Source organism: Hippichthys cyanospilos, chromosome 14 (genome assembly GCF_059441005.1).
Source record: "Hippichthys cyanospilos isolate Australia breed blue-spotted pipefish chromosome 14, RoL_Hcya_1.0, whole genome shotgun sequence".
Lineage (NCBI taxonomy): Eukaryota > Metazoa > Chordata > Actinopteri > Syngnathiformes > Syngnathidae > Hippichthys > Hippichthys cyanospilos.
Window position 1 is genome coordinate 15328660 of NC_142382.1, and position 27282 is coordinate 15355941.

At 38.9% G+C, this 27282-nt stretch overlaps 1 protein-coding gene across 3 annotated transcripts in view; it reads left to right on the forward strand.

Moving 5' to 3' along the window:
• The first annotated feature begins 276 nt into the window (after nt 1–276).
• Nucleotides 277–27282, forward strand: part of LOC148413136 (disheveled-associated activator of morphogenesis 2-like) — an 87328-nt gene continuing 60322 nt past the window's right edge. For 2 of the 3 annotated variants that reach the window (XM_088433288.1, XM_088433291.1), the window contains exon 1: nt 277–450. The gene's annotated coding sequence lies outside the window, so the exon portion shown is untranslated. Of the gene's footprint in view, nt 451–20350; nt 20555–27282 lie in introns of those variants that run through there. The other variant, XM_088433290.1, reaches the window with a different exon arrangement.

The window sequence follows — 27282 nt, forward strand, 5'->3', positions numbered from 1 at the left end:
AGCTCTAACCCAAGAAGCGATCCTATGAGGGAGTACTGTACAGTGTTGCTGTTCAGTTTAGCAACGTGCAAAGAATAGCGCGAACAAAATATAAATCAAGCGATTGAGTTAGTCGTTTGGTTTTGGTCGCCACGCAATAAAATGTGTCCTAACGTAAGGCTTACAAATTCATTTTTAAAGCGCAACAAAATTCTCGCCTTGCGCTCAACCCCCACGCGTCGAGAGCGCCGTAGCTTTAAGAAGGGAGGCGTGGTGCTGCTGTATTGACCAACCTGACAGTCCCTCTGCAGTTCACTATCATTCAGCTGAATGAGCAGCTCATTCCAAGCAGACGTCGCCACCTCCGGCTCACACTACATTTATCCGGTGACAACATTAAGGGATTATCAGCATCATCATCATCATCACACTGCAGATCAGAACCTGGTTTCTCCGTAAAGAATCGAGGCGGTAAGTATTGTATTCCATTTTACCTGGTGAACGAGCGTGAGGTGGTCGGGTTGTGATGGTGCTGCCTATCATCTCCCGGCCGTGCCTTCATCAGTTGATGTAGCAGCAATCGCTGTCGTCGGCATGGAGTTGGTACACGTTTGAGGGCTTTGTTGCAACTAAAGACTCGTTTGACAATGTTTTTACGTTTTCAAACCCCGTTCACACCACGTTTGTTTTGTTAAAAACCGGAAATGTGAGCATGGATGCCGGTACGTGACATGTCTTTGAAGCTTGTTGAGAGGATGCAGACGTTTGCTCGCTACGAGAACCGGCCGTTGAAAATAAAACGTTTTTTTTTTTCTTTCATGCCAGGGCTGGAGAACATAGCTGTTTAATACACTGGATTGTGTGCTCTTCATTAGTCACCGTGACATTCTATTCACATCAGATATGTGCTAAAATTGCAACGAGCTTCCTTTAGGCAGCTACTTATTGCATGTATGTTTTATTTCCCGGCAGAATATGCAAATATCAAAATCTGAGACTGGTACCGCCTAGCACCCATAGAGGGCACTCTACCTCCTTATTAACGGTCATGCGTGTAAGAACTGTGCAGCAATGAGTGAAGGTTGAGTAAAGTTGAGCAATCGTATCACGTCTTCCGGAGGATTGTTTTATACTAGCCTATCATTTATTGCTTTTATATTTGAATAAACGACAAATTGTGCTGAAAACACAATTTCTTGATCCACTAGAGGGCCTGCAGGCAAAAGAACGCCCAATAAATAAATACTGTAAATAAATTTGGGTAACGGATAAGTAAATTTAAAAAAAAAAACGGATAAGTGAAGACATTCCTAACATTCCTAATGTATACTCAACTTGCTTTGTCTGAACTAATACCAACTGATATAAATCGTTACAGTTCAACTATTCAATCAGTGGGTCTGCTGTTTCACGAAGTTGAGCTAATGTGCAATGAAGTTTTTTAATGCTTAGTTGAGATGAGGAAAAGTGCTGTCACTACTTTTCTCATGTTACTTACATGATAATTTACTGTGATCCATCGTTTTCTATTTATCCTCATTTTTTTTCTTTTGCATTGCGCCACAAATTCATTCAATTCTATTATAATATGGCTGAATTTCAGCTAGCCTGCAAGATAGCTAGCTAACAGACAGACAATTTATTTATCCTTGGTGGGGAAATTCAGGCCATTAGGGAGCTTTCCTAATCGCCCCATATTGTTGCGTTGTTGTCAACCTGACTGACAGACACCCTTTCTTGGGGCCCCCAAGCCATCAGCCAGCAACAGCTAGTTCGAGGCCCTATGTAGGGGATTCAAATAGTGACATGTTGTCGTTGCACTGAGCAATGCTTTGTCATTGATATGGGCCAATGTCATGGAGGGATGAGGCTGGGGGCCCCCATTTCATCTTAAGGCCCAAGACCTGGGGTACTTTCCCCGAGAGCCCTTTTGCGTTGAAGTTCTGAGATCTGGGGTTCTAATCTAGGATCTGTCCTTTTCATGCGACATTTGCAATTTCTCCCCCCACTTGCATGGGTTTTATCGTGGTACAACAGCTTTTTCCCATATTACAAAATCAAAATTTGTAGGTTAAGTAAAGACTAGATTTTTACAACTAAAATGATGCGTTCATGATATCTGCGGTTGCTGTTTACTTATTTGCAGGCCTCAATAGCTCTTAAAACTCAATCTGTAACTCAAAGAGGATGGGGAGGTATGGAGCCATTTAATCCTACTGAACATCTGGCAGTGATGCTGCAATGTGTCCTCTTACTCAGCTGACCAGGCTTTATAAGCAGTGCACATCGCCAAGCACACATTTGTCCCCTCCTCCCCATGGTCTGCCCCCTCCTCCTCCACACACAGCTTTCAGTCAGCATCTGCCACATTCTGCCTTATTTGTTGCTCACGAGCACCATACTAAGACCCGGTGATCCGCTGATATGTGCTAAGGCTGGAAAATGTCACGACACAGAAATGACTTTTTTTGTTTGTAATGCGGTAGTACTATTAGACGAGTCACCAAACACCACAGGTTTGTATTAGTGGACCCTGATGAGGGTGGATTTATTGGGGAGCTTTTGTTCTTGTTGGATATATGTATAATAAGTAGAATCAATTTCAAAAGTAAGGTTGTTCTTAAATTTTTTAATGAACAGATTTCTAAATTTCAATCTTGATCGCCTGAAGTTGAATGCTTGTAAATGAGATTTTCTCGTTAATTCTATCTTTTAGCTCCTCTAGATGTTTATAGGTTTGTACTCTTAAAACTCCATGCCATTTAAGGAATTCAAATTAATAACCCACAGTTGTAAGGATATATTTTGTGTGTGTGTGTTTTTAATTGTACTGCAGAATAGGAATATCACTGTTTTCTCACTAAATCTGTTCATGTGTGCATGTAAGCCACGTGAATATTTCAAGCTTTTAAACTATAAAAGCATACTATGAAAAAGGGGGCTTGCCTTCCAGTTCATCTGAAGCAGCTGTTACAGCAGTTTGGCAGGAGGTTTTTTTTTTTTACATCCAATGTTTTGATTAGCTAGCGCAATCCTCTTCCAGCTACCTGTGCGTTTCCGAAGGAATAGAGGAAAGAAAAATAAGTCTGGTCCAAGAGTAACAAAGCCCCTTGGCTGACATTTGCTGCTTCTGGCTGTACCCTTTCTGACTGAGAAGGATATAGAGAATTGGGTTGTGTTTATATTGCTGGGGGTAGAAAGATGACTTTTGGAGCCTTGCTCAGGTGACACGGTGGCATACATTAGCAGGTAACCAAGCAGTCTGCGCTTGACACTGGAGTGTGCAAAAGTATAAGCTTTTCTGCCACAATGCAGTGAGGGGTGGCACAGACTCATTTTTCAGCCATCTTTACGCAAAGTGGAGTAGTTCACTTCACCTTGGTTTTGGTCTTCAGGTACGATCAAGCCTGTGCGACATGAGCTAATCTGTTGATGATACTTAGAGATTCAAGAGTTTTATTGTCATATGCATAGTAGCGCCACACAATTAAATTCTTATTCTGTTCACTTCCCTGAGTAGACTAACATTCCTCAAAACAGCAAATAAGAAAGTAGGCAATTAAAAAGAAAAGTTCAAAGGCAATGAGGGCAGTGACAATGAAGCCATGTGATAATACTTCTTCACCAAATCGATCAGTTCTATCTTCCCATAAGAGAAGGATGACAAAACAACAGTATAGTACAAACAGGGTTGCCACTGGGCAGTCCAGTATAATTCAATTTACAATGCCCCTGTTTGGATTGGTAATCCTGATCAGTCTTATGTTTACTGCACTGTGTAGGCTTGGTGGGGCTGTTTTGGCTACTTCAGTTATGCGGACAGCATGACATGTAAACAGCAAGACCACCTGTAAAGACAAGTGTATATTTCTGTTGTAATCCATTTTATTATTGTTAATATAAAAAATAGGATTATTATATATTGACCAGCCCTATTAAATGTGTGTGTCATTAACATGTCACAGCACGTGGCTGCCTCCTCATGCTAATCACTGCTTCAGCCTGCTTTTCCTCTACAGTATGTAGTGGCATTGCAGACTGCTTGTATGCTTACTACAATTCCTGGCATACGGTTTAAGAAAGAGGTCTGGGAGTAATTAGCTGTTAAGGCATAATCTTATTCCAGACACCGCATGTTGTGTCTGTTAAAAGTGATCCCCCTACCCCCAATGCTCGCTAAAGCCCTCTCCTCTCAGTCCTTAGTCATAGATGGTGATGTTCCTGTCCAAACCTAACCCTTAAAACCCTGACTTGAGTATGTACAAAGATATAGAACACTGGATTTTGCTGAGCTTTAGTTTTGAAGCATGAGGCAACCATATTTTTGGCTTCATGAAGTACATTCCCATAATGTGCATTTGACCTTCCAACTATCTGAAGAGGAGTACATAATTTATGTCCTATTGCAAAATAGTCTGACCCAGCTGTCATGCAATAAGATTCACATTGAGGACCACAATGTAGATAGATCACAAGAAGCGACATAATGAAAAAGCATTTTCAATATCTTATGTTCAATTTTAGTGTATTATCAAAAACGTGTTGTTGTTTTTTTCTTTCATTTTTTTAATGAGAAGAGGTTAGAATAAATATACAGCTTCAACTACCAATAAAAGATTCACTGTCTAAAAAATGTTTGACCAAAACAGGCTAAAAAAAACACATTTTAGTCCTCTCTCATCTATTTTTACCAATTATATCAATTAGATCATTTCTTGTCATCAAACTGTTTTTGGATGAATGTCACTCTCAGAAAAGATGTTTTCTTTCACACACAAGTCATGGCCGTGTTGTGGATTGTGAGAGAGCACAGGAATGCATATGCGTACGGTATGTATAGATCGTGTCATGGTATCGAGTCCTGTCATCTTTTATTGGCAAAACATACTTCCATAACCAAAATGAAAATTTTGCTTTCATCAGTACACAAAAAAAACCCTACCACATCCAAATGTAAAAACATTTTGGGGAACATAGGCCTTTTTTATTTGTAGTGTTTCTAGAATTATTTTCACAATAGAAAAATAAACCAAAAATAAAAATAAGCCGATAGAACGGGCACCTAATAATGTACTGCTGCTCTTCTTGAGACTAGGCCTTGCTCCAAAAAGTGTGAGAGCCTTACTGTGCTCTCACACCTGTGTGCAGAGTTTCCTGAACAAACTTTGAACTGGTAGTGCCCCAATCCTGCCGCTAAATCATCTCTAGGAGACTCAATTGAACCGCTTCCCATGAATATTCTTGATTATGTAAATGGTGATGCATTTGATCCAATTTGTCAAGCCTACTCAGTCTGGATTGACCTGTAGAGATTGCCGATGGGTAGAGGGCTGCAATAGGTTCTGGTCTCTTTCTTCTAGACAGTTGTAAAGCTCTTGTTTGCACATACATACCTGACTTTGAGAGGAAGTGCGGCTCAACAGAAATGTGTCATAGGGCAACCTCTTGGCATTAGATGAGAATGTGGCCCAACCAGCTCTGAAGTTCATTCATAACATTTGTCATATGCCTGTTGTTGAATTGAGAAGCATTCTTTAGAATTTGTGATCCATTACGAAGGAGTCTTACCGGAATATGAACTCTTATCGCGCTTAATTTTTTTTGACCCTCAGTCTTCATTTGATTTCTTCTGAGTTCCTTCTTATTCTAGATGAGGTAAAACAATTTCTTGACTGTGACTGTGATTTAAAATCCAATTTATGCTATCATGGACAGAGACTTTGTTATGTGTTCTTTGTCATTCATGGCATTTCATTGTTAGCCATAGCACAGGCCTTTGTAGCTGCAGTAACAGGTTGGGAACAGGTGCACACCAAGTAATCATGTTTGTGGACTTCAGTTATGTGTTCACCACCATCCTCCCTGAACTCTCAGAGATTCCAGATCAATGTATCTTCTACTAGCTGCCAGTGGATCCACAACAAAATCAATGCAGGCCTTCTCAAGAATGTGTCCTCTGCCAACTGTTCTTCTAATTCAGACATGACTGCACTTCAATGCAACCAATTGTCAAACTTCTGAAGTTTTCAGATGACACCACAGTTGTCTGTCTCATCAAAGACGGCGACGAGTCTGCACATCGACAACAAGTCTGGTGGCACGTTCAACACTGTCGAGATGATAGTGGAATGACATAAACATTCTTCACAACAGCTTCCCCCCATGCTGTACAACAGCCCTGTGTCGACGGTCAAGACTAAATTCTTGGGAATTATAGACCCCAGGACTTGAAGTGGGAGACCAATATCAACTCCGTCCCCAAAAAGGCCTACTAAATGACATACTTCTTGTAGAGGCCTGGCCTACTACAGGGGCTGCTGATGTATTACTGCCAATACATGAAACAAATCTGACTGCAATGGACAATAAGGACTGGCCATGATCTTTGATACTCCTTTACCCAGTTTTGAGGCATTGCACGCTTAAACAACCAAGATTAAGGCTGTCTAAACTCTCATGGAACCACCACAGAAGGCTCTCCAGCACGTTCCCTAATGTAGGCTTTCTGCAATTATGAACACTGAAACCAGAAGACATTCCAAACACTTCTATTATTATTAACCCCCTAAACACGTCACGTGCCGATTTTACATTTGCTATATGACAGTATTACTGTATTCGTTATTGTACCTTCAGCATTCTGAATGTTTGCCAAATTGTTGTGCTCAAGGACTCTATTGTTTGCTGCACACATGTTGTCATAGTTGCCGCACTCTTGGTCACTTCATTTTGCCCTTTACTCTCAATATTATCGACATAGCTGTCATTGTTGGGACTGCTAAATCACCAAACCTCTGTACCTACTGTTTTAGTTGTAATACTCGAGTGACTGAAATGATCAGAGGCAAATTTCTTTAGTTTTTACATACAAAGATTAATAAATCGGATTCTGGTACTGGTAAATTGATTTCCATGTTTTGAGGAATTATTTTGGAGACTGCTTGTTGTAATTTGCATAGTATTAGTGATGATTAGGGCTTGCCAAAAGTATGTTGATATTCAACAGTCATTGCGATTTTAATCATTGAACCCAACAAACTTTTAAAGGTTTGAAAATAAATCCTGTGTAAAATTTTTTAACACTGATAATGTCTGTTGATTTTTTTAATCTGTTTTAAGGTAAACATGCATAGCTTGTGCATAACTTGCCTAAACGTCACAATGAACTTAATTTTTCCTTATCTTTTATGATTCTATACTGTAGGTTTCAATCTTTATTTATTTTCAAGTGTTGAGGCAAAGGGTGGTAGGAAAATGGCTGGTGCTGAATGAATTAAGTTAATATTTTACCAGCCTTGTTCCCAGCCTTGGTTCACTTAACCTTACACACTTTTTCAACCCCCTGCAGTTTACATGTGTTGTTGAGATTCTAAGTCTCCTTGCATTCAGTTTCCATCAGTAGGCTGCAGGATGATGGTTGAGAGGAGAGTGTCCAGTAATAGACCTCCTGCCTCCTTATACTGAGCTAATAATAGTCCATACTAAAGAGAAAGCACCACATTGGTTCTGTCAGATGAAGCAAGAGAACAGATTGGCTGGTGGAGGTGATTGTGGGGCTCCATTTGGGACATGTGCGCTTGAGCACAAAGCAGCTCTTTCACTTGGGATCTGGAGCACATATGGAATAGTTTATCAAAACTCCATAACGTCAACCCCACAGTGCTCTCCTGCCAACAGGTTCCCCTTCACCTACAGATCTCAAATTCGGCGTGCTGCTGAACTGAGCTCGTAGTGTTGAATTGGGCAGTGTACATGCACTCCTGCTTACTTTTCAGATGAGAAATATATTTGATTTTGAGGTCAACCCAAACTAATAATATTTTAAAGAGAAAAATGGGCCTACAACATGACATTTTTTACTTTGCACAGTGTAATATGTGCATATACTGTATATTACATTTGACACATTGACAATTTAATTTCTTATTGAATATAACTTTTAGCCTACATATTTCTAACCAGGGAGTAAAACGCCTTGTTTGCAGAGACCACACCTCTTACCCTGTGGCTGCCGCGCCTCCTTTGTGACGTTATTCAGTGCCAGGGGGCCATGAAAGATGAGTTCTTCCATCATCCAGACAGCTCATTCTCACAAGGCTCGCAGCTGACGGAGACTATTCGAACAGTGTGAATAACTGACGAAGTGTAAAATGGCATCAATACACCACTCTCACTAACATGCGTTTCTCCTATCAAATCAGTCCCCGCGGGAAACCAATAAGCATAACAATAGTTTAGACTGTCGGTGAATTATTTACTACTACTATTACTTAGAAATGCATCAATGACGTAAAATAACACTTATGGGACTGTTAGAGTGTGAGAAATCGACATTGGAACATGGTTAAAAGCTCCAAAAAGTTTACTTTTCAGGTGATGGCCCCTTTAATGCTCCAGTTTGATGCTGGTCTGTATTTACAAGTTATTTTGATAGATGTGCTTATATTTATTTATTTTACATGTAATTAGAACCTGTTTTCAAAGTGGACCTTTCCTGAGTAATGAACTTCACTTTGAAATTCAACATTTGTACTGTCGATACTTTTAGGAGCATGCATTTTGCATTACTGCCAATTACATTTGGCGCCTGATAACTATTGTAATTATTGTTATCCGGCTTTATATGTTTGCTCTGTGTCGAACGATTGGAAACCTATTTTAACTCTAACACTATGTGCCTCTATGACATCAGCTTGAAAAATTGTCCGCTAAACTGCACAGCTGGGTGTAGATAACAGCCCAGCATTGATGTTTATTTCTTGTCTTTCTGCATTCCTGCTTCATATTTATAATATCCAGCATGGGGGGATGAGGAGGGGGGTGTTACATCCATAAAAGGAAGTTTGAAGACTTTCGTTGACCCACTGGAAACAAGGCATGCATATCAAATTTTTCTCTCAAGATGTAATCTTACAGCAGTCAAAATGCAGAAATTAGGCTCTTATACACCTTATAGTCCCACTTCACACCCATTAATACAGAGTCATTGAGCAATGTGTTGGGTTCTGCAATTAGATTCCATGGGTTAGCTAAACTCTGCCACTACTTTGGCTCAGCTTCAAAATTTTAATGACAACATGGTAGGATAGGATATTTCAAAATCAAAACAAAATTTTGCTTGACTGCCAATTATAATCCATCAAGGAGATGTTCAACTCACCGTCTGTTTAATTATTATTTTTATTATTATTGCATGACTAAGCCTGAAATCTGCAACATTTAATGTCTGATAAATGATAGCCTAGTTTTATGCAGCTAATTTGCCAAAACGAAAATCTGTGCATGACCACTTTTGGTGTCGCTAAGAATGTTTGACAAGTTTTCAATTAGAAATTACACAATCAAAAAATAAAGTGTATCATGTAATGTAAATGTAATTCATGAATACTTGTTTGTAAAATTCATAGAAAATCACCAATGTTTTACCTCTTGTAAGCTATTTGCAAAACAGGCTGGTGGGCTACTCATGTGATATTTGGGGGTTACCTGGTGCCAGCGGGCACCACGTTGGTGACCCCCGAATGTTTAATGACATCGAGAAAGCATATCTGGCCAAATTTAAAATGAAAGTTCAGTCAACACAACCAGCTTGAGACAGCAATATTAAGCTATAACATCTTACTTTTAATTAATATATTATTTACTTACTTTACAGCACCAAGTAAACACTGCAAATAAGGAACTGATGCGACAGAAAACTTTTCTGTAAAGTAATGGTGCACCTCAAAATTTTGATAAAACATGATAAAGCACATCAAATGTATGCAAGGTCTATTTTTAATGTTTGCGTCCAACTAATTTTTTAAGTTACCCTAATAGTACATACCATCACCCTATTCATTTTGCACAGTTTACATAAAGCAGCAAGCAGTCTGACTGAGCATGAACCCGTTTGTTCCGTGTTATTGTAACTGTCAGATCTTCATTCCACTCCCTTCCGTTCTTCCTCCTTGGTCCTTTTTGCTGGCCTGCATGAATCTGTTTGTGTTTTTGATTGTGGGAAAATTTCCAGACACTCGTGAGAGTCCCCTGCTCTCAGGACCGTCTTTTCCCGGGAGGCCCCTTTGGCTTACAGAGACAGAGTCCCATCACTGCTCTGGGACCTTTCTCCTAGCAACCCATAGTGATAGCACAACTGGCAGAATTCTTTTTTGTTTGTTTGTTTGTTTGTTTTTTGTGGCCAATCACTTTCACTTGCTTCACTAACAAAAATGCAATTTTTTTTTCGGACAAACGAGATAAATTATGCCTCAACAATGCAGTAAAAGGTTTTGACATAAAAAAACAAATAACAATCCCTTTTTAATAATCACCTCAGTTGGTGATACCCAATGCAACCTGGGTTGTTATTGTGACATACTGTTTGGGAATTTGCCACACTTTTTTGGGGGGAGCAAGAGTGGACTAATCATTAAAAGAAAGTATCTCACCCACAGCTGGATTTTGAATCGGAAGTAAAAATCAGTGTAAAAATGTAAAAAGTACGCAATTTATTACATTTCTTTGAGTTGAATAGTTTATGGGTAGAGATCGACAATTTGCTTTTTTTCAGGCCCGGGGGGGCGGGATTATTCTCCTGGCCATATATGACTTTTACCACTGATTGGCTCTGGCTCCTGCGCGACGAACCAATCAGATGTGACTGGTGACACTACAGGAGCGAGGCTCTACTACACAGTCAGCGAAGTGCATGATCAGAGACACATAAAGATGAAGTTTATCATCTGTAAGATAATTAAAAATAGTCGATGCTGATATGCAACAATATGGCGGTATCAACTCTGATGATCTGCCAATAATTGGTCTATCCAAGTGTAGATGCATCTCACTTGCTAATATTATTTACAACCAAGCATTTTTTCTTAGATTGACTTTGTTTGAGCAATTTTAGGATATTAACTGTCAGGCTTACACGCCACATTTATTAAAGTAATATGATTATGTATAGTTTAAAGCTCGATTGTCGGATAAAAACCACTGCCAGTTACCTTTACTGTGCTCTACTGGCACGTGCCCAAATACTAATGCATCATTAGCTTTAACTGTCATCTCATTGTGTTTGAGCAATGAGATGGATGAGTGAACGCAGGTGGAGATCTCAAAAATGATGACGAACGGCTCTGTCTTTTGGCTATCGAGTAACAAAACAGATGAACATGGATCTGAATGCTGGACCTGAGCCATGGATCCTTCATCACTCGTACTTTTTTTTTTCCTCTCCAAGAGCTTCTTTTGACCAAGTGAAGGACCGTGTGGTTGGAAACAGCTAAAGCATTCACAGGCCGTATGAATAGAAGCCTGTCTCTAGAGAGCCTTTCTAAAATGGGTTCTTTTGCTTTTATCCTTTTGGAGAGGCAGATTGATCTCACACAGGCTCACTTCAAATGGACTGTTGAAAGGGAAGGTGTTTATTTGTACAGCATTATAACGCACCATTTACCAGTTTTAGCATCTGTTGGTGTTCATCATTTCTAACCACCATAAGGCCATTCTCTTTGCCTTATTTTCATGTGCAATAGAGCCTCTAACCATTGCTTGATTCCTCTCATTGCTTGTTGGCTTTGAGCTCCTCTTCCTTCTTCAGTCAATCTCAAATAATATTTTGATGTAGATTTTACATCCTGTTTTCATTTAAAAGCTTTTGTAGATAAAAGGAAAGTCAGAGCAAGGAAGCCTGTTAAAACAGTTTGTAGACATCAGGTGAACCTTGGCAATGTCCCCAAAGTTACTTAGAACCCCCTCTTTTGCTCATGAAAGAAGTCTGTTTGATTTGTGTTGTCTCCCCCTCAACTGTCCTTGAAATAATATAAGCGAGAAACTATTTGCTGTTGGAATTCAGGAAGTATGTGGGTAAATAAACACCAGTAGCAAATCGAGCACACAGAAATGACCCAACCATGTCTTGTCTTGGAAAAAAGGTAATAGGATATTTGTGGTCAATTTCTTAATTGTCTGTAAATGGTCATTTAGGATCATTAGGATCAGCGTTGGGCAAGTTACTTCAAAACTGTAATGCATTACTTATTGCCGCCATTTCAAAGTAATTAGTTACATTACAATGTTACTTTATTTGAAATGGAAGGCATTACACTACTACTGCGTTAGTATTATATTACTTCCACCAACGGAACTGGAGGGGGGCACCTCTAGGTTAACAATACATTGTAATGCATTGCATTACTCTCATTTGTACTAAATAAAATATTAAAATTTTTGTTGTGTGTAATGCATCACACTTGCGTGTTACAGCAAAAAGTAATGCATTACAGTAATAATATTATTTTTGGAATGCATTACTCCCAAAACTGATTAGGATTAAAGGCCCACAGCGCCATCCATAGTCCATGTCTGAATTTTGTTTGTTTTTTGTGGATAAGAGCTTCTCTATGCTAATGTGGTGGTGGCAATGGTTGCTGTTGCCTTTTGCTAATAAGGTTTTACGTCATCTAGAAAATTCCCTGTACCAGTGTAGCTAAAACAGCAAGCTTTGCATGTGTGCTGAGAAGTGCATTCTGCCAAAAATGGGATGATAGTGAGATGACTAATCCATGGGCCACTGTGTGCCAAACCATCTGAATCAGTGTAAGCCTGAAAGCTCCAAGAGGTGAATTTTTGGGGGGGGTCACTTCACCCCAAATAATCCATCTCTTGGAGCTTTGAAGCATGCACCAAGTCATTGAGATGGTTAATATTTTGTAAAGCTGTCCCAACCAAATACCATCACATTGTGTGGCAGCCGCATAGATTAGCAGTGCCATGTTGCATGAGCAGGCTGAAAGATATTTGGATTGTTGGAGAAAGCCGAAACGGATGAGAGACAGTGCAGTGGCAGGGATGTGCGCACTTGACCACATTTGTTTTAATTCATGCAAGCAAGGGGGGTTGGCTGAGCTGTATTAGGACAGACTACACCACCATTACAGACATTAATGCAACTTTTTTAAACATTCCCCCTTAAGAACCACTGCACAAACCAGTCAGTGACCCTTGCTACAGTACATGTTATTAAACATGTTATTAAGTCTTAAAGTCAAAATATCTAAGATTTAGCAACAATTGTGCACCAAAAATTCAATTCATTCATTAAAAAAAACGACAAATTCCAATTACTTTTTCATATAATCATAGGTTTCATGATCGATAATTATATTACACTAGTTACACCGAAGCTGACATGTTTTGTGAAAAGTCTTGTGAACTGTAGTCTCTCTAAGACACCGTAGTGTGCGTGCTTTGCAGACACCACTTGATGTTGATAAATCTTACACATTGTCCCTACACAGACTGAATGGAATTTATTCGATGAGAATCAATCAAGATTTTCTAGTTGGAGTGAGTTGCCTATTCATTTAAGTCCTTAAAATGACAAGTTATTTGCTATACCTCCAATAAGCTTCTTACTTGACAGTGAGCAATATACATTAAAAGGAAAACGAGATGAGAGCAAAAACACAATGACATTTTCACAATTTCGGTAATTCCTGAGGCATATTTGTTGTGAAAATAATCAAATACTTTTTCAAAATAAATCCAAATTGGACTCAACTGCTTGTATTTATTTTATATTTGTTGGATCAGCACAATGTGTATTGGTCTTGTATCTGCTGCCAGGTTGCCTTGGTAACAGATTGCAGACCTAGGAACGTTTTTTTGTGGAATACTGGATTGCAGTAGGACATTTAATGCATTCTTTATCCTGCTATTCCACCCAAACTCTTGCCCTGGTCCATGCAACAGAATGGAAGAAAAAGCTGTTTTTTTTTTTCCTCATTGTGCATGCTTACATGGAAGCAATGTTGATAGGAGTTTTGAATATTAGACACTGATCATAAATCTGCTACTTAGTGGTGTTTAATGCATTGCCATGCTCAAGAATCCATTTCAACTTATCCATTTCAAATTATTTTCTATTATACTGCATGCCTAACAGGCCTTAAGGTACAAGGAGACTAAATTTCCTTTATGAATTTGAGGAATTTTTAATATGTGTGTCTCTACTTTTCGTCAGTTCCTGCAATGTATGAGCAAAACAAAATAATGCATGCCTAACTGAGTTACAGTCTTCTAATTGGCACTTGCATGTGCTTACATATCCAGCCTAGTTTGGTCTGTTGGTTCAAACATTACATTCAATGAAACTAAATTGAGGTTAGTCTTGGTCGCCTTAAGGAGAGTTCTTTGATTTCTGCTGATGGATCCTTCTATTTCCAAATTCCACCCCTCCTTTCACCATTGAGGTAATGATTGATCATGACTATGAAAATAGCTGCTGACTTGGGTTTAACGATGAAAAATGTCTTCAAGAAAGGCCTCTACATCATAAAGTGCACCCGTGTTGGGTTTTATGATCATTATCGTGTCAACTCGCACTATTGTCTCGGGAAGGGAACAATGTCAAACATACGGAGGATGAGGAAGGAAACCTAGACACAAGAAAGAAAAGTGTGTTGGAGTGGGAAGTGGTGGTGTGTTGACCCACATTTTTGTTGCACCATGCAATGGGACAACAATAGTGTAGGCCTGAGCATTTAATTTAAATAGAATGTAATTGGGACCAGCTGGTGATTGTTTCAGCGAAATCATTTCTTTTTAGTCCTTTTGTTTTCATGTTCCTACTGTGATAAGGAATATAACATCAAAACATGTCTTGATATGACTAAACTAGGGTGTAATAAAAGGAGTATAGGTGTTACTTTTGCCTCCCTAGTAGAAATGTTTATGTGCAAGGGTTCTAATTCTGAATTGTGTAGTGCAAACTATATAAACAGTGACTTATAGTCTTATTGCTGTTTTCAAATTTGATATGGTAAACTTCCACATTGATTGAATTGATAGTATTAGCTGATCCCCTTGTAGATTCCTAAAAATTGAAATGATCTGATGTGGTCTGATTGCTTCCTCTTACTGTCTAGCATTTTAGAAATTCTTGTCCAGGAAGCATTGGCTTTAGTACAGCGTTGTTAAAAACACTTGCCTGTTGCCAGGACAAGAGCTCCGTGACTGAAGTGGATTTTGAGTGGAAAATTTCATCTTTGAGACAAAGGGCATTTTTAAAACAAACAAAAATCTAAAGTTTAACTGTTCTCAAGATTATCTTGATGAGGGGCCCTGGTTTTCCACCCCAGGCCTTCAATTACATCATAATTATTCCTAAATTAACATGCCTCATGATAAACTCATAATGATACCAGGGCTTGAGAATCCACACATATACATTTCCCTTAATACGTATATGCTAATCAAACAGCATTTACTATCCAGAGAATTTAAAATCCATAATTCTTAGTATTTTTGATATTGAATTGTTACCATTGAGTTAATAACTTAATTATTCAAACACGTTTTAAAAACACAAATGTTAGCCTTCTCCAATGTGGCACAGTGCCTTATTGTTTGAATATAAATTCTGTGCGTTTAAGGTCCATCATAACGTCTTTTTCTATGGACATAATGGAGGCTAATGCTGAAAGCCACGTTTGTCATGTTTCTGGCACAGGTTTTAAAGTGTACCTCTGGAGCTGGAGACTGAACTTTTATTCTTTTGGTTAATGCTGAATGCAATACCCTTTGCTGATCAAAACAGCTGTCTAGAGCAAGTTGTCTTTTACCAAGAGACAACCAGTAAAAGCAGTGAAAGCCACATGATCCACTTTTGCAAAGATAATAAAAAATGGATGCTGATGAACAGAATCTGACAGAGTGCTCCTTCATGTTAGAAGCTTGCAAATCAGATTGACGAATAGCATGGCTGACCCCTCTTGCCATGTATGACAGCTGCTTAAACTCTGTGTGGTTGTTAGGAACGCAAGACACGTGGGCCTGACTAATTGGTATGGGTCAAAGTTTAACTGGGTTTTGACCCTTTCAGTTGCTGGAGTTTTTGGACTTGCCATGTTTAGGTGTTTTCTCAGAGATGTGCAGATGTTGCTTATATTGGAATTGCAAAAAGTCAAGTATTTCTTAAACATTCTTGCTTTCAACGAAAATGTCCTCCCATCACTTGCATCTGTAGTCTCTGGTAATACAACCTTGACTCTTCTGACAGCTCGGTCTGTGTTCAATGGCAACATTGAGTTCATAGAGTTCATAGCCTCATACACTAGGCTAAAGGTGAAGGAAAAGGTCACAAAACTGTGAGCACAGTCTTGCACCTGTTCACTGGGGACCTACTTTAGCCAGGCAGATGATTCCCAGATGTTCTTGTGGCAGCTATTACTATGTGCAAGGAGCGAGTGGAATAAGACTACTGTATTTCTTGTCTGATATTTAGAACGGCATTCTTCAGACATGCTTCACCATACATGAACAAATGCAATACTTTGGAGAGGTTTAAACCTTTTTTTGATTCACAGCATTGTAAAGGAACAATTTACACCTGGATAGGTCCTGATGGAGAGTTTAAAATATTTTCGGGGTTCACTTTCCAGTCATCCCCTCAAATGGTTTGCGCTTCATTCTTTGACCAGAGGGATAAATGTCAACACTGAAAAGTAGTGACTGCTGTACAGCTGAAGTTGCACTTTGCAGATAGCTGTTCCCTTGTTGCCACTTAGAATAGCAAGTGGAATATGAAAACCATATTTTCAAGTGGAAGCATCTGGAAAAAGAACAAGACCCATTCACCTTGGGTTTGCCAGCAGTTCATTTTTTTAGTGTTGTCCAGTCAGCTTCCATCATTTAAATTTGCTCACCTGAATTCTGGTGTTTAAAGAAGCCCCTCATTTGGTATGTAAAAGGACTGTTTACTTTTTTTAAGCCGGCACACAATGAAACCTTGTGTACAACTACAGTTTTGTTTGCTTTTTGTTTTAGCTTATTGCTGAACATACATAATTTGAATCCATGAACTATAACAAACATTGTGCATCCATATAAGGATGTTAGATTGAATATACCACTGATATTATTGCCCCCTTGCCTACCAAAAACCATTTTATATGGGTGATCAGTTAATAGGCCTATAGATTATTCCCTGGTCTGCACAAATTTGCAAGATAATGGTTAACGTCCTGCACTATAAAAATAAATTGTTGGTATGATTTAAACCAACATTGTGGGTTATTTGTATGACTATCAAGGTAAATTAAATCGTTACTGTTCAAGACCACAAAAATGGCATGTCTGCAACAATTAGCATTGCAAGGTGAATGAAATTTTCAACACTTTTAATAGACTATAATTTGTCACAAAATACACACACACACACACACACACACACACACACACACACACACACACACACACACACACACACACATCTTGACTGACCACTCTTATAGATTTTGTAAACAAATATAAAATTCACCAGAATGTGACTCACAAGGTTATAGGTCAATCGATGACATCAGTGATTTTCATGGAGACACCATGAGTCAATCGAAGGAAACGTTGTATCACAGCGAGAAGATGACGACATTTAGCTAGCATAAGTTCAGGCAGACAGCAGAGGTACTGTGGAGCAAGCAGCTGGCTGACCTCTGACCCTGTCCAGTCTGCATCAGGACAAAAACACAGACCATCAGCACTTTTACAAAAGACAAAAAGGCAGTCCAGTGTGAGCTGGCCAGTACATGGCTTGAATAAATGCCTGTTTACGCTGAGTTAATGTGGCATAAAAACGGGTATTTGTGTTGGATGTAGAATGGGTGCAGAGCAAATTGGCCAGAAGGAAGATGGAGAAAGGTTATAAAGGCAGCAAAACATCAGCAGGAATTTTGATATAAACTCCGTAGTACAGTAACTGCAATTATATTGTGCTTTTTGGTTGTTTTCCTTTGTAAGGATTTTTGAAAGATGGGATTTCCATATTGTAATCTAGAATGAGAACAAAGAATAAAACATGGTCATTTGCCATGTTGGCACCACTCTGACCCTAACCTCCATTGGGGAGATTGTGTCCACTGCCAAGTTTATATCAAGTTTGTGTATAGTTTTTCATCCAGGCGCTCGGCTTAGACTCTAGCAGTGCATTTTTTTACCGAACTGACTGACAGTCAACCTGACAGCTTCTCACTGCACACCTCTGTGTTTGGGTTAGAACGTGGCTTATGCGATGAAACTGGTTGTCAGTCAGTTACAGTATTTGCCATGCAATCTAATTTTACGAGGGTCGACCCAAAAGTCCTTCCGTTTAAAGTAATTACACAACGAACACTGCAGGATTACCACAGTAAAGCTCATATCCTTGGGTCACACATCATGATCATGTGGACATACAAATAAGGATGAACTGACAATTTTCTTTAGTGAAAGATACTCTTGTTCAACTGGAGAGAAGAATCTTTTACCAGCAATGACACTATTTGTTGATTTTTGCATTGACTAGCAAAATTATTTTACAAAACGGTGTTAGGATTGATCACATATTTGGAGATTTCCTTTTTTCCCTTTTAAGGATAAGCATATTATCCTTGAGGAGATTCTAGACGCTTAATTACAATTGTGATGAAGTGCAATGTGGGGGAATTTTTGCATCTTGGTGAGCTGAAATCCAAAGGGCTCATAGCCTGCATTCAAACGTAACTGGCCAGCAACTTGTGTTTTTGTCTTGCTGACTCGCATGATTGATATTGCATCAGACAGTTGATTTTGCAGGCAAGGTGATGTATTTTATTTCAGGATGACCCATGCACTCGCAACAATGACAACTTTCTATTTGGCAACCTCATGCAACCCTGATCATATTGGCCAGTGCAAAGTGAATTTGACGTGACCTCCATTATCACCGCAAGCTACTGCGTCACAAAGATGACACCTGTCACCTGACCCCTGATTGCATGGAGTTACAGGAACATCATCAACCTCTTGTCTGATTAGACTTCAGGGAATTCTCTTTTCTTGTGAGTGATATGTTGTTCCTAATAAAATGCAATTGGTCATGTTGGCTTATGTGATTTTGAGTGTGTGCCAGGATTGAGATGCCATGTCAGGAAGAGGGATTTCCTTTTGGTGTTGTGAAGGCCCACCCACCAACTACAGGCCGTTTAATAAGGGAATGGGAAGCGTGGAGATGAATTGTGGGTGTAGGTGTAGTAGGCCATTGGCTCTAAAAGGTCATTTCCTGTTTATATGGGGATAAGAGGCTATAGAAAATGGATGGATGGATTTTTGACTCTCACACCAGACACAAGTGCACATACCATATGCTGTGTGATATATAATGTAAATGTCTTTTCCTGAGAACATTTGTATCATCCATGCAGTCACAGCCGAGGTGCTCATTGCTCCACTCAGTATGTTAACTGACGAGTTATAATTAGAAACTGAAATGACTAGATTTATCAGTCTGGGACAAAAATAATATTTTTAAAGTCCAGTTTTAAGCTAGCCAGTAAGCAGCGGTATGGTGTAAGAGCACTTCTCAATTCAGCCTTTACCATACTGGGACTTTTGATGACATATTATATTCATAAGATATATGAGTATGTATATGCGTTTAAGACACGAGGTGGTTAAAATGCATTCAAACTTTTCAAACTCAAGCAGGATAATTTATTAATTAGTTTAAAGCCATCTATCCGTTATCCAAGCCGCTTAGCCTCACGAGGTTCACGGGCATGCTGAAGCCTGTCGAGCAGTCATCGGGGTGAAGGTGGGGTTCACCTTGAATTGGTTACCAGCCAATTGTAGGGCGTACAAAAAAACATTTATTATTTCTTCATTATCACCTATTATTTAGTGTATATCCATCCATCATCTTAACAGCTTATCCTCACAAGGGTAACAGGAAACACACAAACAACCATTTACACACATATAATCACACATACGGACACTAGAGTGTCCAATATCAATGTGGGAGGAAACTGAAGTACCTGGAGAAAACCCACGCAAGGACAGGGAAAAACATCTAATCTGCAAAAGATAGCTGAAAACAAAAAGTGCTTCCTAGATGGTGTCACAACTTGTAGTTAGACTGTTTTTTTTTCATGGCCAGTGTAAAACAGAGAAACTGGAAAAATCTCAGCACCGGTTCAGAAAGGGTGACAAGGAAGCTTGTGGTTCAGGGCGTGGAAATATTTTCCCCCTCATATGCATGTACACTGGAAAAATCATAATATTACCTCATGAAATTTGCATGACTTATGGCATGTACTGTACTTTCTGCGGTCACTGTCAAATGGGTTAAATTTAGATTTCGAGTTTACATCTTTGTAATGGAAGTGAATCGCAATAACTGTATATGAATCTGCATATGGTTGTTGCAAAAAGGATGCAATACCAAAAATGGGAAATGATTATTGAGAGACCCATGGTGAGAGTGGGAGCTGGAAATGGGGGCGGGACAGAGAAGAAGCAGGGACGATGTCAGCAACTCAGCTCTCAGCTCTGTCAGCTGAGTGCCACATCTAAACTCAGAGGTTCAGTGAGGGAAAGCAGACTCAACACAGCAGTTTTGTCCAGAAGTCAAAGTGGAACCTAGAAATGTCTTGGAAATTCGACGCAAAGCTACAAAAGACAAAAAAAGCAGGAGTAACGGATGACCAACCAGTGATGATGTAGAATCTATAAGCCTTTTTTTTTCTTCATGATTCCATGTTAACAGGAATAATATATCTCTCGAAATTTGAAACGGGTGAGTGAGATACTTGATATTGACCTTTTTGAACTCAGTCGGTCATTGTGACTAATCGCTGTTGTAGTGCTGTTCATTCAGTAGGAGATTGCCAACGCTAAGGGCTACAGATGTCAAAACCTACGTTCTGTTTGTATTGCATCTCACTAATTATTCCAGTGAGGAAAAACTGACTGATGATATATTCAGCCATTATACAAATGCCTTTCAAGTAATAAAATCCTGCCTTTTTATGTTGCTGTGTTTAGAGGTGTGTGTAGCCTGGAGGTCATAAACAGTAGCAGTTGCACAGTAGTGAAACATGCATGTTCTTTATGTTGCACTCTCTCTCCAGAGGTGTTGACATATGAGTGCATTTACCTACGTGTGTGGTTGTGTTTGAAACCACAACGCTTTTATGGCTAACAGACTTCCATTTTCAGACAAGGTTATTTATATGGCCAGTGCTGTACAAAAGTAATTTAATTTTCACGTCTTGTTGTATAATAGAAGCAAGTAAAGGTCATTTAACTCCTTGAAACAATTAGTCTTTGTGACGTCAACTTAATAGTAATTTCAGTAAAAATGTTTCTGATCTCCTAATAATGACAAAACTACTAGAAAAAACATTTTCCTAATCCATTTAAATATTTATTAAACACTGATTCTTATGAACCATCATGAGTCCAATTTTACTATTTGAGGGGTCCGTTTGACAGTCTGCCACCCTCAGTTGTCAGTTAAACCATATAAACTATTGTTGCTACCAGAATCTATCAAATCCTACCCAGTATCACACAGCACAGTTCAACTTGTAAAAATCTGCTCTTGCTTTCACACTTGTTTTCCATGTTGAGTCCTTCCATGTTTCCCAAGGGTACCCAGTATACTCTACAATGGAAGTCGTGTTCACCAACATCAACAACACACTCAATGCTACCTCAATGTAAGATATTTTCAAGCGCATTTCGCAATTGCCTTCCCCAGTCAGGTTGTCATCTTAGTGCTAAAACCTCATTCTGTGTCAAATGCAGGCTGCTGAAAGTTTTATGCATCAGCACTCCAAATTTCCACACGTGAAACTGGTTATGGATACCCTTTGTAAGGTTTTCCTTAGTCTGATATTTTATGGATGGAAAACATTCCATACAGACACCTCAGGGGTTTTTTTCAGTTTACTTTTTTTTTTTTTTTTAACTATTGCTTTTACTAAAGCCTGGAAGTTGTACACATTTTACATATATAAAACAATACATGGCAGAAACAAACACTCTTGTAATTGATTGTTTGAAATAGTTTTTCAGATTCAACGAAAACATAAGTGCCAGTCACAAAGTCCTATGTCTTGTCCTCGTTACATGTTTGCTATATGATCAAGATAATATGAACATTTAAGCATTTGTTCTCTATTTTTGCTTGTTTTGCATGGGTTAAGCAAAGTGACAACGTCTAAAAGGTTCAACATGTTGAGAAAGGTTCACTTGAAGTTGATGACTCACGTTGAATACATACTCTGCTTTATCCCCTGCTGCCGTCAGCACTCTTGGGTCTTTTTCATATTTTATTGAGCATTATTGATGTATGAAGTGCTCTCTCAGAATTAGTTGGGAGTGAAACAGTCACTTAGCTACTGTGAGACACTGCTGTTGACTGACTGCTTAACAACCTTTTCATCAGAAGAGCTTAAACAATATTATTACTGTATGTCTGAAAAGCTACTTAATATTACTATCAGGTCAACTGATTGTGATTACCATCATGTTATATTTAACATAAAGTGATATGGATGATATGTACAGAACCAAACTCTGGGATGCTGGAAGAAATGATGCAGGCCCCTTCTGTCCTCTATGATCCCAATGTTGACTGCGACTATTGTACCAGTGACACACTTTCTGGGGCTGATGATGTGTAAGCATATCTCTTCTTTACAGTGCCTCAATTCAGTGTTATGTTACATTGGGCTATTTAAGAAACTGCTGGTCACCTCATCGGGTTTACCCCTATTTATGTGCCTATAATTGTCCTAGTAGAGAATTCCAGACATTACCCAGAAGGCCCTTGTACTCTGTGTTGCAGCTGTTGACCTCACACAAGCGATATTAATAGCCTGAATACAGAGTATATGGGAGTCTTCATTTCATGACGTGGAATAACACCGTTGTTTTTTTATGGAGGGCAAAGATCTTAGCAAGATGAGCAAGCTAATTTGTAAGGGAGAATGATTTAAAAATTGCAAGTTTCAGTCATAGTAAAAAAAGTAAAATGTGTAAGGTCAAAATTTGTAATGTATTTTCATTACATAGATTTTTTTTTTCTGAGGTCACTGATAAGTAGTTCATTTGCTTGACTTCCATGAAGGCAGAAAGGGTTCAGTTCCTACTGAGTCATTGGTTGTCAGTTTCTAAATGTGTCCCGTTGTTGATGAGCCACCAGGCTTCGGATTAGGTGGCATAGGAAAGGAATGGATGGATGGATGATTTCTATGTTGTTTGGCAGCAAGCTCAAAGGCTGTTTTTAAAGAACCTTAACTGGCAAGGGTTGTATAATTCTAGAGTTTAAACTTTAGGAAAAAAAAAATGCCAACAATTACATTTCATGAGCCTCCGGAATGTCGTGAATGTCGTGTCGTAATTCGGTTAATCTGGTTTGAATTATGAGCATTGATGTCAGTTGCAAAGATACAAGACAAAGAGTTCTGTTCATGAAGGCTTTTAACAGCTGTAGTGTTGGTTCATGTAAACCTCTGTTTTTCAACATGTGGATGAACTCAAGAATAATGATTATAAAACACAAGCTGAAGAGAGTGAACAGAAATGAACTATTTGCCAAAAGTGAAAATTCTTAACACAAGTTGATGGCTGTCAAACATTCACACAATCTTTCAACGTGCACGTGTGTTTTGTTGGTACAGCTTGTCAGTGGGTTTGAGCCACTGAAAGACTTTCCTGTAATCAGGTTCTTCAAACTGCAACTGTTCAAGCGAAGGGTCGTAATTCTGTTTTCAGCACATCAAAGCAAAACATCGAAAATGCACAACGCCGCAAATCCTTCTGCTTCATGTGGTGTATGCGATCATGACCACTCCACACACCAGGAAATTACTTCTTTTTCATGAATCAACCCCAAATGAAAGTACTATTAAAGACATCCCTTTAGGATTCAAAACATATCCACCCTCTTTTTTTTTTCCCAGTGGTTTGGTATGGAAATGTTCTTTTTATTAGTGAAGTGGGTTACAGTGCCCCTTGGCCCTGTTAAAATCAGCAGTGCTTGTTTGTTTTCATGTAGGCTTGAAGCCAACAAGACCTCAGAGAATTCTCAAAAGTTGGCTGTGAAACAGATGGGTAAAAGGGCATATTTGATGCTAACAGCAAATCCCAGTTTGCAGAGAGTTTACTCGTTTGTAAAAATAAATCTTTTTGAAACTAGGCAATATTCACATTTATTTAGCTTGAAGAAGTGTGTTAAATCAAATGGAACATGGCCTTGTGAACAGAAGTCTAGGTCGCTCATCGCGGGTACATGTGACTGATTTGGTACCACCAACTAACCACCAAAAAAACCATGCTTTTTGTGACCCACAAATTTGACACTCTGAATATTAGATACACTGCAGTCCAATATCATTTTGGAATACATACATGTAGCAAATTATGATTGAATCCCTTCTTTACTCTTACAACCCGGTGACACTATTGGAGGACATAGCTTCCAGATGAACAGCTGAACAGGTTTTCAGCTGTCTCATCTTCATACGTGCCCATATCTGATTGCAGAGGAAGCAATTGAAAGAGGCACTGTGATTAAGATGGTTACAAAGAATGGCAAAGAGGGGGGCTTGGGGTGGCTTAAGGAAAGGGTGGATTTCCGATCCTGCAAACTTCCTGGAAGATGCACGTAGGCACAAGATCGGCAAAGATGACACTTCTTTGATATGAAGCCTTTAAGATTAGTGTATTGTTTATGAAACGCTGTTGCTTGGCACAATGGTGATTCAATTTCCTATTAAATATGAGTTATTTTGGTGGCTATTTAGTAATCCCTCAATATCGAAGTTCGAATTTTTTGGCTTCACAACATCACAGTTTTATCAGTCCTCATTAACAGCAAAAAACGAGGGATCACTGTGTTTTAACCCAGAAGTAGGACTCCTGTCTCCTTTAAATCCTGTCTTTCAACTGTGCAGCTGCCACACTTCTGTCATGAAATAATCTCAGTGCACCGTTGGCTACTAGTTCAACGAGGGCCTGTGTTGAGTCTACATAGGCAGTACGGAGGCAGTGCTCAGTGACGTTAACAACGTTAGCAGGATGAGGACCTTTGCATTTTCTCTGATTAGGAGGGGAACCTACTGAGAGCGCACCAATGGGCAATAAGGCTATGATGGAGGAAAACATCATTTTAGGAATGTTTTGGGTGATGAATGAAAAAACATGAGTAAAAAGTCCAAAAAGTTGAATGTTGCCTGATACAGCCCCTTTAAACTTTTCCCTTTGCTTCACATAATGGAGTTAGTTTAAAAAGCAATAATACACAATTTCAAATGCACAGATAATTATAAACTTGATGAGGTTTCAGAATTGAATGTCCAAGCCAAGACCTCAGTTCCATTGTTTCGGCCCATGTGAGAAAGCCACTTAGAGAGTAGATTCTCATTAAATCATCGCAGCTTCCAACTTGAACTCCAGATCGAGCACAGGAATGCACTGCTTATAAATATACTGTGAAATATTGTTGGCTCTTCCGCCATCAGCTGGACATTTGTTCTTTAAGGCTGTAGCTCCTGGCTTACCACTGAGATCCGTACCAGAATAGTTGGGTGATGTCACCTCCGAGCAATTTGAGTGCACTCATTGCTGTCTCGTTTTGCATGTTTACATTCTTTTGGTCTTTGGTGATGCTTTTCTTTTGCTGCTAAATCACACCGTTGCCATCATACATTTAATATATGTATGTGCAATTGACAAGAAAAAAAGAAATGCAACTTGTTCGTCTTGGTTCCGGTGGCCCTGCAGTACTATAACTGATCTTTGCACAAAATGACCTCTGACCACAGTAAGGTTACACTAATGTTGTTTCCCAAATGGCTTGAATCAGTAGTCGTGGGTGGGCTACAGGTCCCCCTGAGAGAATGAGTTCTCTGTGTCTAAGGTGATTTGGCTTAGGGTCAATTGCTTTGTAAAGGGATCAAAAATTGAGGCTTGGGCCATTAGTCATTGGACAGACAAGCGGACACAAGGGATGGAATTTTGGTGAGGGCATGTCTGGGACACTAGAATCTAATGGGTATTGCTCACATTGCTCCAGTAAGCTACAGTTTGTTAGTTTTGCTTCAGGACATAGTGAGTATGAAAATGTTTTCCTCTGTGATCCTTATTTTTATTTTCTGCCAGTGGGTTGAACGTGTTGCAGATAAGACATGAAGGAAAACATGCCATCCATTAATAAAAACGTATTGTTGATTTCTCACCTGCAGAAGTTATTGTATCTACCCTACCGTTGTTAACTTTGCATACATAAATCATGAAGTAAGCTATGATGGCAATATACTGTTCATTGCCTTTAGAAAGTATTCAGACGGTTGTACTTTTTCCATGTTTTTATTTCATTTTTTTAAAGAACTATTTCCTGTAAATATTCCACATGCAACACTCCATATTGAAAATATGAAGCTTGTTTTTTAAAAAATACTTATCAGTATGTATTTAGAAAATAATACTGAAAAAAGATTATACTGTATACACTTTACATATTGTACGTATTCAAAGACATTGCCATAAAGCTCAAAATTGAGTTCAGGTGCATCCTGTTTCCACTTGGTACCCTCGAGATGTTTCCTCATAATTAAATGAGACTGCCTGCAGTAAAGAGAATTATTTGCACATATTTTGTAAGAGCATAAACTGATCCACAGTATTTTAGGTCCCACATTTACGCATGCTTGTAAAAGCGCAAACCAATCTTGAAGTCAACTGAGTTGTTTTTCAACCTCAGAGAAATAGAGTTCACTTAAAACTGAGTCATCATTTTTTCATTCATTATTTGATGGTTCCAATTAACATTTGTAAATTTTGGGACTCAACAGTTTCTGAGAGATGCCCGCCCTTCAAAACTCACCCATCTGCAATTCTTTGAGCACTAGCATTTCTCTGCAGAAATATGAGAACTTCCAACACATCAACTAACCTGAAGCAATTCACTAATCAGGCCTGAATCGTGGCACGGAAACAGATCGTCTGTCCGGGAAAATCCAGAATTTTTCCCGAAATTCCTTGTGTCCACACATGCCCTGGTCAACAGAAATACTCCATGTGGAAAAATACTGGATGCAAAATCTCGTCATATGCACTACCTGTTGAAAGTTTGGAAACCCCTTCAAATTCAAATGGTCTGAAACATATTAAGATGTTAAAAAAATGTAAGCAATTATTCACACTTGACAATGGTGTGAACTGAAACTCGGTACAGGTCATAAGTTCATTCACATCATGAAGCTGATTGAGAAAATATCTTGCAAATCTGTTATCTGGACAAAAGGTGCCTACTTTGACGAAACTAAAGTGCTATATAAAGCATATGTTTTGATTAAAATTGTTTATAAATAATTCCATCAATATTTCTTCATCATGCCCATGCCTGAATTTTACTCTACAATTAAAGAACTTATTTTTTTAACCCTTTCATGTACAATTCTTCTTTTTTTTTTTTTTTTAATAAAACTTAATGACATATACTGTATTACTTGT